Raw genomic sequence first — 14,846 nt, 5'->3', positions numbered from 1 at the left:
TTGGTTGTCAGAAATACATGAGAAAAAGAAGGCCGCACCTAGAATATCTTGGAATCACATAAAATTATTAGGCAGGAAGTCAACAACAATACAACATATCCTAGACGAAGATGAAAGCAGACTGGAAGGAGAAGCGGCAATAAATTACATCCAAAAAGTAACAGCCGAATCTTTCCAAGGCAATGACGAGGTTGTATTTGAAGAAAGAAAGAGCATGAAAGAGACTCAAGTGGAAAAGGAGCTGGTGCTGACAAATTTAAACTGGAAGAAAGCAGAAGAGAAAATTCCTAAGCGCACAGCCACAGGGCTAGACGAGGTTCCTGTTAGGCTGATAAATGAACTAGGACCAAAAAGTAAGGAAGCTCTGCTGAAAGCAGTGGAAAAAACTTTAAAAGGTAGGCGAATACCAGACAGTTGGCGACAAAGTAGAATGAATTTAATTTATAAAGGTAAGGGGGAGAAAGACAGAATTCACCCGTATAGACCGTTGACCATTACATCGGTAATATACAGGCTTGCAATGCAGGCAATCAAATTAATGCTTCAAGCATGGGCAGAGAATAATGGCATTTTGGGAGAGCTTCAGAATGGCTTCAGAATAGGTAGGCGTTTAGATGATAACTTGTTTGTTCTTACACAGTGTACTGAAATATCAAAAGCATAAAGCAGACCACTGTATGTGGCCTTTTTAGACATTACAGGAGCCTACGACAACATAGACCGCAACATTACGTAGACCGCAGCGTAGCTAGTGCTTTCTAATTGCCAGGAGACCAAAGAGCCTCTACTGACGCCCATACAAGCAAGCCACATGTGAGTGAACAGAACGTGCGACTTTATTGGCAGAAGACAAGCAGTGTACATTCTCATGCAATAGCAGAAATAAACTTTGCATGCCGAGATACACTGGAATCATTGACGTGAGCTTGTAAATGGCTCACCATCGTCGTCGCACATGGCAGTCTGGTAACGAGCGACAAGCAGCGGCGCAAGCAGATTGGACAGTGTCCCACCTGTTTGCAGCAGCAGTCGCCATTAAAGATGAGCAACTTGCATTGCGATGCTGTCGGGTGATGCAGGCATCTGCTGCCGCAGCCAACACAGTGACATGGACTACCCGGCATTTTAACGTTGACTCCTTTCCAACCTGCACGTTTCTTTTCTTTTGGAGGCCGCTAATGTGTGGCTCACACTTGGTGTCCCACTTAGTCTCAATATGGACAAGTCGCTTTCGTGGGCATCACCTTCGGCAGCCATTTTTGCTGGCCTTTCCACCCATAGGGCTATCAGCTTCATACACTGTGAACCATGTAAGCACATATGCTGGTCTCTGTTTTGAGCAAATCATGGCCGAGGTAGGCCACAAGCACAATTTGCCCATGGCTGCAGCAGGAAAGAACGAACAGGGTGCACCAGTTACGGTGTGTGTATACTGGGAGTATATGTCACTGTGCGGACTGCAGGACCAAATGCTCACCTCGAGGGACTGCTTACCAATGCAACTGACCAGGCCCCCACATCCGAGAAACGTAACACGGCTACTACAACCAAGTGGGGCAGTAAAACCAGATTCTGCAATCAATCACTTCAGTGTAGCTTGTGCAAAGACCCAGGCTATCGAGGAAGAAGAGCAATCATCAACGAGACTAGGAATATGGAAAATGAGAAAGCTTGCATTCAAGAGAAACCACTCTGCTTTGCAAGCATCGAAGGCTAAGAACATCAAGAAAAGTAAAATGGTGCATAGCACACAGTGCGTAGGTAAATGCAAGACACATTCCAATGCTGCATCAGCTATTTCAGGAGAGGAATTGTGCATGACAACATACACTAGAAGATACTGCTACAGATATGTTAGGCTACTAGACAGTGACTGGTATTAAGTATCAGCGAAGAATCGGTTGACCTTTATGTTTGGATGAGGATAAATGATCTCTAACGAGAATGGGCAATGAAAAAGCTTGCAATTATAGAAGAAAAATTACACTTGGCACAAATGGAATTGACATGGCCAGGAAGCTGATTAAGGGCAAACTGACGGAACTCTTTTGGCCAGCGTCGTCCGTGCTTGGTCAGACGTTGCAGGTGCATCTGAAGACGAAGAATTTCTAAAAAGTCCTTTTTGAGTTACCTGGATGACTCAGCCAAATGTCCGTGCTGCTGGAATGGTGGCTGAAGCTCTTTTCAGTCTTGACACAGTCTTCTGCACACTTGGTATCTCATCCAAAGTCTTCTGCATGCGCTTCTTTGTTCATGGTGTAAAAGCCTTGCAAATTCGGCTCCAGACCCTTCCTCTTGGTGTAGATAGGAGCTCCTGTGATGACCAAGATGTGCTTGGCAAAGACTCTGTTGGGGCAGAATGGTGACACGAGATACGAGAAACTCACGAGAAACTCGTGTGTTTTCTTTTATGTTCGAACCAATTATACTTAACCATAAATATGAACAAACATTCATATCTGCTGCAAACAGCAAGCCAACACAGCATATATCAAGCATATTTATTTCTGAACCATGTGTTGCTTACCTTGTAGTAACAGGCAGCAGCTTCTGTTTAGTGCGTGGAGTGTGTTGCTTTATACTGATGCTGTCCTCATTATTGCATGTCTGGAACTGAAATTTTGATGGAATCACAAATTGAAAAAGCACAATTTTGCAATATGAAATGCAAAAAGGTGCGACATATATATTGTAATGGTTTGTGACAACAGAACACATGCCAAGTACACTGTCTGTTCTAGGGTGCTTAAGCAGCATGTTAAATAAATATTACTATTCTCCATAAAATTGATGCCTGCCTAACTACAATGCATGTCAACAGCTTAAGTATTATTAAGATCACAAATGAGAACATTTGTGCGCTCATTTATACACTAGAAAAGATCACACTGCTGCTTCCACAAGCAAATGCATGAAAGTCATGAAGCTATTAGAACCGATGCATTATTTTTCTTCACAAACATGATGCACCGCTTCACTACTGCAAAAATAAATGCCCTCCGGTAAACCAAACTGAACAGCAAGAACATTTGGAACCAACAAGTACGAAATATGGGTGAATTATCATGCTTGCAACTGTTTAATACATTAAATTCTGTACTTTCACTTCATTTTACCAAAGGATTATTCGGTTTTGTGGACACAGTTGCCAGCGGACTCGAAAAAAAGTTTTATATGTATATTGATAAGGCTACTCAGTCACCTATGACCACGGCTACAATAAGATGAAAAATGAGACGTGCATTCCGATATCGCTCTTTCTTTCCCAATTGTGTGTGTATAACGACAGCCTCGCAAGCAAAGGTTTATTTAGGAAACAGCAACTGAGATCCTGACTGCCCATATGTAATGCAGTATCTAGTTCATTAACATGTCCCTGCCTATAAGTCAATGAGACGGATATTATATAACGATTCAAGCAGCGGTGTTAAACGACTCACCGTTATTGCCGTTGTCAGCCGCAGCAAAATCCAGCTCCCGTTTCGATGCAGACGTGTTCCGAATGGCTCACGACTGAAACCCAACTTTCGGGCTTACATGTCCGCTTGCAAACACATCACTTCACCTCAAGTTAAATAACGCGAGACATCGAAGCGTAATAAACTAGTTTTAGAAACAAAGAAGCAACCAGTCTGAGTATACGAACTGTACGAACGCATGAATCCGTGCCGCCGTGCACTCGAAAATACCGGTAAAAATTTGAAATCCAGGCCAGAGGTCACGTGAAATATCGACGATGCTGAACGCTATTTACGTTTATAATGACAAAGAAACAATAAACTTACTAACAAGTACAATATCTAATTAGCAATGATAATTGATAATTTTGCCTTCTTTTTTATGTAATAAAAATGCTCCGGTAATTGTAAGAGAAAGTTTGTAAGATAAATGGATGGATGTTATGAGCGTCCCCTTTGGAACAGGGCGGTGGGTTGCGCCACCAAATTGCGCTTATTATGGTGGCTCTAGCGGGAAATGTTGGAACTAACGTAAGCATCCCGAAGTGATTCTACTATGCTGGTTTTGTTAGCAGCGGCGCGCGGTCTATTTTTTCGCCCTCTGGGGCCATTTGTTGAACTTGAGAGCATGTGGGGCTGCTGCTACTGTGTGACGTCACGGTTGCTATGCACAGCTGCGCCCCCCATCGGCGCGCCGGTTGCTAGGGGGGGGGGGGAAGTTGCGCTGCTGTGCCGAGGAGAGGCCACAGTTGGCACAATTCCAGAGCACGGACGGGCGCGACCATGAGCATGAGCAATTAAAGGCTTTCGCCTTAATAGAAGCACGAAGTTTACAAATAGCTCTGCATCAAGAACAGATATCGCGGTTCTGTAAACGGCACCCATTCGATCATTGAAAGTGGACAAATTCTATATGTCATTTTATACCTTACGTGAATTTGTTACGTTGTGCACAAGGGTTCAGCAAAAGTTGTACTTTCATATTACTATATTTTTGTTAGATTCATGTGTAACATCAATTTTGTCCACATTCGATTTAAAATGTATGCAATTCACAGAATTGTAATATTGTTTTTCATTGCTGAGTTAGAGTTGTAAATTGATAGTTTCGTTTTCTGAAAATTGTCTATTCTTGCCAATTTTTAATAAAAAATTGACAACCTAAATAAAGAATTCGAAACCAACAATCACTAGGTGTCAAGTTTTTCTTTTAAATGCAACAAGCCTCGCCAAATTTGGTGCAGTGGTTGCAGAAAAAACGAATTCTCCTTTTACATGTATTTAGATAGGAACAGCCGCCCTAAAGCTTCCTCTTAAGGAATTTAAAAATGCCTCAGGGATATTTAAACTCTCTAAGGGACACTCCTTCGGCAGGCCACATTCATGTTCATCCAGGTTACATGCCCACCTTGAGCCTCTTGCCTCCAAGCAAAATGAAAGACTTGATACACAGTCTTGCTCAGTTGTTCCAGATGAATGATTTTAATCTCCCTACTTAACTCACTTTTCTTCTCTTTCAGATAGGTCTACATCATGGAAACTGTGCAAAAATACTCATCACAAGACCACTTGTACATGACCACTTGTACATGAACATGACACAAACAGCCAGAGCAGAGCCCGTATTCACAAAAAGTTCTTATGCAAAAGCTTTCCATAAAAGCAGATGCTAGCCAATCCTGTTGCTGGACATATTTAACGAATGCGGCTGGCCAATAGCGAACAGCACTTACACACAAAAAACTGTGAATTCGACCCCAGGTTCATTTCAAATAGTATGTAACAAGGGTCTTTCAAAAGACCAAAAGCAGGTAAGCAAAACAGGCACTCATTTATTTTTCCCTGCTTCAATATGCCTTCACTACCAATGCCAGTATTAAAAATATTTTTAAGGAAACACACACACATACACACTGGGTGCACTTTGAATATTTCAAGCATGTAGGGAGCACCTGCACCATGGAGGAAGACAGAGAGGAGTGATGACTTGCCTACCTCGCAATGCCTCTGGCATGTTCAACCATTCTGCACCTAGCTTTTTACAATGCCCTTTTCCACTGCTAGCTTCCCCTCTTCTTTGGGCCTTTGTAAAATTCTCTCCACCCCCTTTCTGCCTCCGCAGTTGTTAACACTAAATCTGCACGTCACTGTACAGACAGCACAGCATGAAAAAAAAAAAGGCAGATCCAATGCACCTATATTGGAATCTATGTAAATCGAAGCTTTCGCAAAGTTGTTAAATGGTATAACTGTTCATCTTCTGTACTGAATTTTTCCGCATAGCAATTACATGCCTAACCAGGAAGACATGACACCCACCATGCAAGCCACGTAAGAGTGGATTACACTGCCCCCCGTATCATCTCACTTTGCTCTGCAAGAAACCAACCTAGCAGACACACCAAACCCCAGGAACAAAGGCACAGGAAGCTTCACTTTAATGAAGGAATTGTGCACTTGACCACGCATATATACAACACATATATTTGTTGCAGAGCAGATATTAGATATTGAGAGAGAGAGAGAGAGGGCTCTTTATTGGAAAAACAGAGAATTTTGCCGGCGCGTATATAACTGCTGGCATGCTACTCTGTATAGGGATGGGGAATGGGATTAAAAGATTCCAGAAAAGAGTTCGAGAAAAAAAGGATAAAAGTAAATATGAAATGTCCGAGTGGACCTGATACTAATATTTACAGGTGACATGGCGGGTAAATTTAAGCTTTTGTATAGGAAGGATGCAATTTTTAAAGCTTTCCTATTTGACCAATTTCTGTCAGGTAATTGAACAATAAATCCAAAACCCGTCGCTGTTTTGAAGGGCCGGGCATTGGACCTAAGATGCTCGGTAACGTTAACGGTTCGTGGCAAATCATGTCCATTTGGTGCTCAAAAAATTGTCTCTCGTCGCGGTACGCGGGGCATTCTAGTAATATGTGCTCAATTGTCTCTAAGTTGCGACAGTTATCACAGTATGGGTTAGTGGTAAGTCCTATGCTGTACAGATAATTGTTCGTGTATGCCACGTTCAGTCGAAGACGATGGTACAATGTCTCTAAGTGTCGAGGAAGTGGTCGTGGAATTTTTGGTCTCATTTCTGGGTCAATGTAACGTAGGAAGTTATCTTGGTGAAGCGGCAGATTCAAGATGCGGTCTTTTTCTTGATAGGCATATTTTTTTGCCATGTTTGAAGCATCGGCTTTTGTAAAATATGTTCTTTTGAACTTGCGGTATTGGAGTCCATTTCTGGCGGCTTCGTCCGCTCTTTCATTTCCCGAAATGCCGGCATGGCCAGGTATCCACTGGAACTTTATGCAATGCCCAGCAATCTTAGCCCTGTGGTGAAGATAAGCAATGTCAAATGCTGCTGGTTGATTATTGCAACGCTTGTGCCTGTTCCAGATACTTTGTAGGGCTCCTTTTGAGTCTGTGAAAATCACCCATGTCCTTGGCGGCTGCTGTCGAAGTACATACACAAGCGCCTCCTTAATGCCATATAGCTCCGCTGAAGTAGATGATGTCGCTCGCTCAAGACGAAACGAGAATCGTTGCCCTGTAGAGGTTACAAAAAGTCCGCATGATGAACGATGTGGAGTTGTAGAGCCATCTGTGAAAATGTGCGATGCGGCTGCGTATTCTTTGTGCATATATTCTAAAGCTATCTGATAAGTCGCTGCCTGAGGCATTTTCTTTTTCGCACTGATTCCAGGTATATATGGCACGATTTCCAGTGGGGACAGTGTCCATGGTGAAATGTTTCGCGGCATAATTTGTGACGCCTGAGCAGGAATCGAAATAGATATGCTTCCGACGGCCTGCCCAAAGCTAGATGTAGCACGGGTTCTGGAAATATCCTTTAAAAAGTGAGTCTTCGTATGAATGACGTGGCGGAGGTGTATCCGAAGTGTCTCCTGCGAACATAGCACTTCCAGAGGCAGGCATCCAGCTTCTGCTACAGTCCCTGACCGGGACGACCCCTTCGGAAGGCCAAGACATACGCGAAGGCAGTTGTTTCGTGCTGCCTCGAGTTTTCTCTTGCTTGTGGGAGATATTTTGTGCAGGATCGGGAGGTAATATCGTAGTGTTCCGTCGACGTAGGCCTTATGGAGGAGCACCATTGATCTACAGTTGCTGCCCCACTGTGTTCCGGCTAAAAATCGGAATACGTGCGACGCCGAGGAAATCTTCTCACTCAGTTTTTTCACTTGGGGCGACCATGTGAGGTTCCTATCGATAGTCACTCCAAGAAACCTTTGCGTCTTGACGTATGGAAGGGCACGACCACCCAACACTAGTGGGTATTTTTCCATACACCTCCGCGTGAAAGCCATGGCAACGCTTTTGTCGGGGGACAATTTCAGACCCCTTGGATTTAGGTAGGCCGATATATTTGCTAGCGCTCTCTGGAGGCGTTGTTGGGTGGTACTGCGGGAACGCGCCGCACTCCAAATGCAGATGTCGTCCGCATACAGTGTAATTTTGACGCCAGGGGGCAGGTTTCTTTTCAGATGGATGAGGACTAAATTAAATAATACCGGGCTTGACACAGCTCCTTGTGGCACTCCTTTCTCGACGGCATAAAGCGCCGTGGGGCCATCCGGGGTACACATGAAAAGTTGGCGTCCTTGAAGATAGTCTTCAATCCATGCGTAGAGCCGTCCTCCAAGACCAAGGGTTTCCAAAGCGTCAAGTATTGCTTTATGATAGACCGAATCATATGCTGCCTTAATGTCTAAAAATAATGCAGTAGGTATGTTTCCAGAGACCAATTCCTCTTCAATTGATGAGACCAAGGCAATGACATTATCAATTGCGGATCTATTTTGCCGGAAGCCATTCATTTCCTCCGGGTAAACTTTTGCAGTTTCCAAGAACCAATTTAGTCGTTTGTAGATCATTTTTTCGAATAGCTTCCCTACGCAGCTAAGCAGAGATATGGGTCTGAAGGAGGCGTAATTTGTTGGCTGCTTCGCTGGTTTCAATATAGGAATGACTTTCGCAAGCTTCCATTCCGTAGGAACCTCCCCAGTTATCCATGAGGCGTTGTAGTATTCCAGAAGGCGTAGGCGAGATGTGTGGCCTAGATTTGCGAGCGCTGCATAACTCACGCCGTCATGGCCAGGTGATGATCGCTTGTTTACGTCGCCGATTGCTGCCGTGAGCTCTTCGATGGTGAATGTAAATTCTAAGTCAGGAAGGGTAGCTCGAGGTGGACTAGGCTGACGACTTGCAATTTGCCGCAAAGGTTGTGCCCAGTTGGAAAGGAGCCTGCAGTACTGCTCTGCCACCTCTTTCAGGGATGCGCGCTCATGTAATGAGAGGGCGATAAAAGGATACAGCTGTTGCGGCTCTTTGCGAATGCCTCTGACGACTCGCCAGATTTTGCTCAGCGGTTGTCGTATGTCCAGTGTCCCACAAAAGTCCCTCCACCTTTTTCGGTCCAGTTTGGTGAGGTAACGTCGTATATGTCTTTGTGTCCGTCGACAAGTTCTGAGGTCTTCGATATCCTTCGTACGTAGAGCCTTCCTTTCCGCACGCCTTCGAATGGCACATAACCTTTCAAATTCCTCGTCGTTTGTTGGTACATTACAATGCTTAGTGGCAGAGCGGGTACTTTGTTTGAGGCAATGAGCTATTGTCGGTATTATTTCTGTATTCGTAGTTGAGGCTGTGATTCCTTTGTCTACGGCTGCTGTGTAAGCTTCCCAGTCTACCGACTTCAGTTTCACTTTTCTGGGCGACGTCCGAAAATGGAGGGCAGAGATTAGGATCGGGTAGTGATCACTACCTCGAGTCTCGAAATCTGTACACCATCCGAACATAGGGGCCGCTTGACTTGATACGAATGTGACGTCAATGCAGCTAACAGTCGTCGGATTTTTCAGGTATGTTATGCTGCCATCGTTCAAGGGCTCTATATTGTATTTTGCAAAAAGCTTCACCAGCTTGGCACCCCGAGCACATGTATGTGAACTGCCCCAGACCTCGTGATGTGCGTTGAAATCGCCACAAATAATATGTGGAGACTGAGTGTTTGTCAACAAGTTTTCCAATCTTGTCACGTCGAAAGGTGATCCTGGTTCCAAGTAGACGCCGATCAGGGTAAACACTTTAGATGCAATCACTGTGGTTGCGCAAATATATTCGTTCTTGTCATGTGGTGCTACGTCAATCGCAGAGGCAGGTATGTCGTTGCGAAATCCAACGAGAAGTCGGCTAATTCCATTTTGTCGCCTTGAATGATGAAAATAATACCCCTTTATCCTAAAGTGCTCGTCGACGCGAGACTCGGAAATGACTAAAAAAGGGAATCGGTACACTCGCGTAAGATGCTTAAAGTCTGCTAACTTAGAGCGCAAGCCGCGAGCGTTCCACTGGAATATAGTACATGTGCGGAAGTGTTTGTTGGTGGACACCGCTTGTGAGACGATTGTTGGCGAAGCCATCGTTGCTACTGCGAAGAATCACGGCTTTGGGCCGTGAAAGAAGACGACACTAGCGGTTCCAAAGCCAGGACGGCCTCTATTTCAGGGATGCTCTTAAGCGATGGGCTGGCACGCAGAATAGCCTTGATTGCGGCGAACATCATGGGAATCAGTATACTTGGTATCTCATTTGCAGTGCTACCATCTAACAACTTTTCTTGGTTCTTCCTGTTCTTCTGCTGCGACCTTGAGGACACTTGTTGCTGTCGTGGGCTTGAGGTTATATCACTTGAAGGCTTTGATGGATTCGTTGCAGTTGAAGGCCTTTGCTGGTTTTCTTTCACGACTGAGGCGTAGGACTTTTTCAAAGCCGTGTCGCTGCGCTGCACCGTGTCAAGTTGCGTTTGGTTTGTAGATGTATACATCACATCCGGATTCGGTGGTGGTTCTCGTCGTTTCCGCACTTTTCCTTGGATTTGCTCCATCGTCCGTGCAAGAGTGGCTGATTTCTTCTTAGGACACCCTCCGTATGACGCAGCATGCTCAGCTCCACAGTTTGCACACCGAGGCTGGGAACGTGACGTACACTCCTTATGCGTATGTGGACCAGCGCATATCTTGCAGCGGATGGGGCCTTTACAATATTTCGCTATATGTCCATGTCTTTGACATCTGAAACATTGAGTAGCAGACCCCATGTATTCCGTCACAGGATAACTGCAGATATTGTTTGTTGTTTCACTACATTATTCTGTAGAGAACAGAGCTGTCCAGCAATACATATGTAGTGGTAGTTTATATATATATATATGATGTATGTATATATCAGCAAAGCTCGGGAGGGTGTGCAAAGCTAGTTTCACTTTAAAGAATTCCTCACGTAATAAAGCGATTTATCAAGGGTGCTGTCCTATGCATGAGCTATTCGGCAAGACAGCAGCAGCCACAGTGAGCAATGTCCAGGAGGGTTTGAAAAAAAAAAAGCTTTGCTTCTTAAAGCATTGGCTACGTGTGTGCGTGCCTTACTGCAAATGGCATGAAAACTAAAAGCAAGGTAGTGCTACGTCAGTACACTGCATGCAGAACCGAAGCCATCATTTAAGACATGCTTTTGAAAGTAGCTATCAGCAAACGTGAACAAGTTGCGCTGTTGACCTGCTCTGTTACAAGGAGTTGCGCTGGCATTACGAAGACTTGTACCTTCTTAAGCAGAATGTCATGTACAGTTGACCAATTATTTAACAGTGCCGTGCGAGCGTCGTATGGCCGGCTGGTCAGCACCTTCTAACAGCACGAAGCGACATGAGATCAACAAGAGTAGTGCATGTGAACCAAATTCACTCGAAGCGCAAGTTTCGTCTGCTAGGCTCTTTCCAACAGCATGACACAGCCCCTGGCACGATTAACTAGGTGCAACCCCCTTAGCTTATCGGAGATAACTGCTTCCACTGAACTTGGTGCACACACACTACTCTTGCTGATCTCGTTGCTTTGCACACTTAGAAGGCGCTGACTAGCCGACCAGTCGCCGCTGGCTCAGTCCTGATAAAGAATTGGTCAACTGTACAGAGAGCATCTAGTCTTCTCCACTGTAGTAGCACTAAAGTATTGCACTTTATCTGCTTCCTATAGTCCCTGCAAACGCATTCTTCTGGCTTTAGGCGTCTCGCGTGCACGGCGACTACACTATGCTCTGGATCATTTCCTTTCATTTCAAAAGCAAGTATGACTCCTTGAGGCACATTACCTCTGTAGCCATCGTCGTGCTGTCATGGTATCAACGACGCATGGACGCTTAGGTGTCCACAGACGCAAGAGATGCGCAGTACGTTTCACTTCAAAAACGACAAAGCCAAGTGACACACCCTCAGGTTTTGCTCAATCGACTCTGCAGTGGAGCCAGGGCAGCATTCTGCATTCTACTGCTGGTATGAGCATTACAAGCACAAAAACTAGCGTTTCTGCTGAAAAACACACGCCAGTGGTTTTCTGTCGCTCTCATACCGCACACACCATCAAAATATGACACCTACAATGTAGCTGATGGTGCTGTTCATCATGCCAGCATTGTGAGACGCCTGGTAGCTGCCAGGGTGCTGTTGTCTTGCATATTGCCTTGTGGCAACATGTCATCCCTGCGTATTACAATACTGTCCAAGGAGTTCAAGTGCAACACTAAGCCTTGATCGCTTTCTGTGTTTCGCTCTTTTGGCGAAACTGCCAATTTTTCTTTTTTATGTTGGCAACATTTTCTGACACGAAGAGCTTACACTTGTGTGGCATAGCCCCAAATGAAAGAATGCACTTTCATATTTTATTTTGTTATAGCGCAAGCTTGACATGAACAACAGAAGGCACATCTGACACACACAGCGCTGCTGTGTGTGTCAGATGTGTCAACAGATGTGCCTTCTGTTGTCCGTGTCAAGCTTGCACTATAACAAAATAAGATATGCCGTACCAACAAGCCCCTATTGCTATCCTCAGCACTTTCAGAATTTGCCTGAGGTGCGCTCGGTGGCCCTAGTTTTCCTACAGATACATGCGAAGAGCAGAGCTGTGCAAATGTCCACATCTTGTGACACTTTTTCATAAGCGAAAGCCACTTCTCACGCTTTTAGGAACCAGGCTAACAAGTGTCAAAAGAATCGTAAGTGCTTTATCTCCACTGCTACTATTATAAGGAAGCTCAGGTAACACTTATCAATGGTACACATAAAGTTTACCTTCTTGAAAGCAGTGAAGATACTGAACTACATAATATGTGCCACAGAGTTTAATCTCTGCAGCAACGTTGTCTTTACCTGGCAACAGATGGCATGACTACCCTTTGCAACAGTGCTTTCATTGGTTATGCTTCCCTGCTGTTGTCATACTTTTGCTTATTTAAAACAGGGCAAGCAAATACCGTAATTAAAGTAAAAAAAAAGTTGTCCAACGATTACAATACTCAGTAATGCAAAATTTGAGTGCACTCTATACAGGTTTTCATTTCGCGTGTTAATATTTTGTAATAAGACTATATTGGTACATGGTTTATATTAGGAAAAGAATGCTGTGAGTAGCATGGCAGACAATGCCAATCAGTCTTGTGCGGCACATTGCAAACGTGGCAAAGCGTGGTGCGGCTGCCTCGCTAATCGGGAGATCGCGAGAGGCAGCGCATGGGTGATGCATGGGCACAATTCACAGCTGCCGCCGCAGAGAGACCTCCGTTCACGCAGCATTTTGTTTGCATACGAGCGACGTGCACTACTCTGCCGTCATATCGTAGTCATTGTCGCCTCACAGCCTGTCTTGTGCGGCACCACGCTTTTCTTCTCACGCTTTCGTTCCAGCAATGACGAAAGCAGCCCTTCGTTGCGAGAAAGTGTGCCACCAGTGTCAGCAGTGACAACACCCAAGGGAAGCATCATATCGAGCCTTACTCGTAACCGCTCGCCATTGCCCCTCGCAAGAGCAGTGATCATCATCACACACGCTGGTACTCCGGCCTGACCTCAGCAGTTGACGCCGCGGACGAGCGTAGCCCTCCCCACCTCATACCACCCTGGCCTCCATTCGGAGCATCCTTTATTACCAAAAACTGTGTAAAACATATTAAAAGCTAGAGCAAAAGAAGGGCTCAATGCACTTCATGTTCTTGACACGAGATGATGCTACCAAATGCATGCATCTATGCACTATGCTCAAGAACATGTTGCTTTCAGCGTCTCGTGCAACACGCAATTGTAAATAAATTTTGTATGTTCAAATAAAGGACGATGGCAGTGTAACTATTGAAGGCATTTACAGGTTTCTTGCGCGTAATTACAAAACGATTAAATTAACCGCATGTCATCATCAGCACATGTCAGCATGTAACAAAAGAGGTAGCAAAGTGACGCACCTTTCAGTCAAACTGATAATCAAAATGATGGTCTGCCAAATTTGGAGGCAAATAGCAGCAGAACTTCTGGAAATGTCACCACCCTCAAACAGCACTTGAGTGAGTGTAAATGAAGGCCCCTTAGGTGGCCTGAGAGCATGGCACCAGTGTGTGTGACTTATGGTAACCAATGCCATAGATTCCTGTCCTTTGCCTTAGAGCTGCTCAATCGCATTTTCCGCTCACCAGCAAAGCTGCTGAAGGTGCGCCGATCAAGGGACTTCAGTTTGCCTGAGTGTGGCATCACTGCGTGTATCCGATGGTAACCAAAAGAAGTATTACATAGGAACATCGGCAAAACACAGTGAGCACTTCCGCACTTAAAAAAAGGACTGATGCGCAAGAACAAACGATGCCCCTCAAACAGCTGGTTTGTGTCGACATCTTGAGCTGGCAGGGATAGCGTGAAAGGCATGTCATCTACAACCGCCAGCTCGTTATTTGCAGCTGGAAGAAAGCGCGACACGCCCATAGCAGCGCTGAGAGCTAGGGGTTGAATGAATGAATGTATTTGATGACCGTACCCTTCGATACGTGAAGTGGCCAGCGCCACCAAGATTGCTATGTTTACCATTCTGCTGTGTTAGCTATCAGTCCTTAAGGGCTGTATATTGCATTAACAAACCATCAACTCTTAATATTTAATTGACTAAAAACTAATGCTATTTCATTCTGCAAGTTCCCCACACCTATGCCCCCAATCCTCCAGACGTTTTTTACTTATTTCCACCGTAGGTTCAGTCACCTCTTTATTACTGCCCAAGGCCTGTGGCATGCCAACTAGATCTTCAGTCACCTCCGGATGCATACTGCAGAATGCTACTAAACTACAATGCCACCTTTATGTAGCTCCATGAATCTTGAATCCACAGGGCATTATTTGGATGGCTTTAGGCAACTTAGCACTCCTGTCTGTCTTACTCCATGGATTTCCTGTTGTGTTCTCTAACCAGCGTGCCCGTCTATGGCAGAAATGCCCTTGCCAAGTGCAACTCCAACACCACTGCGTTGTGGTCTGGCACACACAACCTAGCA

Source organism: Dermacentor variabilis, chromosome 1 (assembly GCF_050947875.1).
Source record: "Dermacentor variabilis isolate Ectoservices chromosome 1, ASM5094787v1, whole genome shotgun sequence".
Taxonomy (NCBI): domain Eukaryota; kingdom Metazoa; phylum Arthropoda; class Arachnida; order Ixodida; family Ixodidae; genus Dermacentor; species Dermacentor variabilis.
The sequence above is the reverse complement of the archived record's forward strand: the minus strand, read 5'-3'. Positions refer to the sequence as shown.